Source organism: Elephantulus edwardii, unplaced genomic scaffold, assembly GCF_000299155.1.
Source record: "Elephantulus edwardii isolate Elephantulus edwardi_28Jun2011 unplaced genomic scaffold, EleEdw1.0 scaffold00064, whole genome shotgun sequence".
NCBI classification, from domain to species: Eukaryota; Metazoa; Chordata; class Mammalia; order Macroscelidea; family Macroscelididae; genus Elephantulus; species Elephantulus edwardii.
In genome coordinates, this window is record NW_006399814.1 from 10,505,533 (window position 1) to 10,508,373 (window position 2,841).

The 2,841-nt window shown below is 54.0% G+C and overlaps 1 pseudogene; it reads right to left on the minus strand.

The window, feature by feature from the left end:
• Positions 1–728: 728 nt before the first annotated feature.
• Positions 729–2,308, minus strand: LOC102866209 (annotated as a pseudogene).
• Positions 2,309–2,841: the final 533 nt, after the last annotated feature.

Consider the following 2,841-nt stretch of genomic DNA (forward strand, 5'->3'; position numbering starts at 1 on the left):
ACTCCGCTCTGTCCTGTGTCAATCAATCACACCATCTCCAATACACCTATGCTAATTGCCCCAGTCACTGAATCGAACCACCTCATAGAGGGCCTTCCCCTCCTGCACTGTCCCTCCACCCTCCCAAGCATGATGTCCCTCTCCAAGGACCGGTCCCTCCTTCCAACATGTCCAAAGTATGTTAGACGGAGCCTCAGAATCCTTGCCTCCAAGGAGCTGCCCGGTTTGACCCTTTCCAGGATGAATCTTTTTTTTTTTCCTAGTCCATGGTACCCTCAATACTCTCCTCCAGCACCACAGCTCAAAGGCATCAATTCACCTTCTATCCTCCTTAGTCATTGTCCAGCTCTCTGATGCATAACAAGTGATTGCAAAGGCCATGGCCTGTATCATACTTTTAGATGTTCAAATATCTCCCATCTTAAAGGAACTTCCTTAAAGTAGACCCTGTCATCATGGCCCATCTACTCATTCCCTCCCTCCCTCCCTCCCTTTCCTTCTTTTTTCCTTTCTTTCTTTCTTTCTCGTTATGTCTCATCCTTAGCAATTTTCATTAGTACTGTGTAACACACAGCAAATTCCAAGGCATGCTCACCTTAAACACCGCAACACCCTCTAGGCATTCCCAGTCTCAAGGCACAACAGGGGCTCCTGTGAGCTGGTCTCCAGCTCCCTTAGGGACCACTGTCTGGTCATCAGTTGCTCTGTGTCTGAGCCAGGCCAGCTGTTCAAGGCCTCTGCTTGTCCACTGGATTCATCTTCTGTCGCATGCCATCACCCTGCACATTTTGGGAGCAGAACTGTTGAAAGACTACCACCTCCCACGTCCCACTAGAGTATTACACAATGAGATTTAAAAAAAAATAACAAAACAAACTCTCTGCACAGAGATATGGAAGGAAACCAAGCAAGTCAAAAGGCGATTCTAGTGAGTGATCTATTTGGTTTAAAGAAGCTCGTTGTACTAAGGCAAGATTCCAGGCTCTGTTCACAGGATAATTAACTATAGAACCAAAAGGGCTGAGGTCCCCTCCTGTAAACGGTGAGAGCCCTGGTATAAATAAACTGTTCTTTTAGAGTTTAGTGTCGGTTTGGATAGGTCCTTCCTCAAAGCAGTCTGAGGGCTGAGTTTGGAGAGAAATTGCTGAGCGGTGGGTAATGGCTGTGGGTTCAAGTTCCGGGCCAGGCTCACCTGTGACAGGTGCTGCAGGGCCTCCTGTCCCTGATCTGTGTAGCCATAGTTTAGTTGTGAGTTAGCCCACTGGCCAAAGGACTCCTGGAGGTACATACTACTCTGTGTGTTGGCGAGGCGCTTTTTGTCTCGTGAGAAGAAGCTAAGCAGTTGCTTGATGCCAGACTCTGACTAGGGGGATATTTTGGGGTGCATGACAGGCGGAGGTTGAGATTCCCGGGTTTCCTCTTCCACCTCTTCGCCCTTGTAGTTGGCCAGCTCCTCCTGCAGCATGAACACCTTTGAGCTCATTGCGCTCATGCAGCACGTCCCTCAGCTCCTGCAGCATGAACTGGGGGCGGTTGGGGTCCCTCAGCTCCATGACCAGCTTGTCCGTCTCAGAAACGTCCTTCTCAGCGCCCGGCTCGGCCTCGGGGGTCTCCTCCGCTCCGTTCTCGCTGGCCTCGCCCTGCAGCCTCTCTGGAAGCTTCCCGAGCTTGGCCTGCAGGCCTCGCGTCTCCTGTTCCTTGGTCTGTAGGTCAGCCTCCAGCTCCACCTTCTGTTTAATCAGTGACTTCCCTGGGGCCTCCACCTACATGACCCGGGACCACGGTTGATCTTCATCAGCTGTTTTTGCTGCTGCTGCTGCTGCAGAGCCTCCACGCCCCGTTCTCCAGGCCGAGCTCCCGGACCTCGGCGCGGATATCATCCCACTGTTTGTCCACCTCCTTCAGCGTCTTCATCACCGGGCATTCTCGGCCTGACATGCCTTCCTGCTTCTGGAACGCCTCCTCAGAGATGCTGCTGTCTTTGTGGACGAGCTTGGTCATGAGCTGTTTGTTCTCCTCCTGCAGCTGGGCTATCTGGGAGAGCAGGCCCCGCGCCTCCCCTCGCCACACGCCTCCACCAGCTCCAGCTCGATGCGGTCCAATCTTTTTAAGTGCAGCCAGTCCAGCTCCAGGCGCAGCTCGTCCATCTCGGGCGCAACGTGGTGGCGCCTGACCAGCACCTCGAAGATCTCCAAGACGCGCACGACCTTGGGTATAAAGCGCGTGGGATGACCTCACAGCCGTGCTGGTCGATGACTCGCTCGAACTCGTGGCCCACAAGCGACGAGATGTCATATACATCCATGATGGTCAGCCCAGGCCATGTTCTTCTCCAGCGCCTACTCAACTCGGCCACAGGGGATGACCCCCCACGCTCATCCATGGCCGGCTCCTGGCCTGGCCCCGCTAACTAGGACAACTCGCAAACTTTCCACTGTGGGGCTCAGCCGGCCCTGTGATGAGCGCACTCCTGGCGGCCGGCCGGCGTGGGCATGAGTGAGGCCCAGTGGAGGTCTGGGCGCGCTCGGCCCATAGCCCGGCTCGGGTGGGAGGAAGCAGTGAGCCCTGCTCACCCCTTCTCATGAGGGAGTTTCCACATCACTTGATGCTCTTCCTTCCCCTGTCTACTACGCAGTGTTCCACGTGCACACATCCATAGTCACCACTTCACTGAGACTTCTCTCAGAGTTACTAACCCCCTGGAACCAAACTTCAAGCTTGTTTTGCAATCCTTGGCCTAAACAGAGGAAGCCTAGTGATGTAGTGGTTTAAGTGTTGGACTGCTAATCTAAAGGTGGGCACTTTGAACCCACCATCTTCTCCACAGGAGAAAGTGAGGCA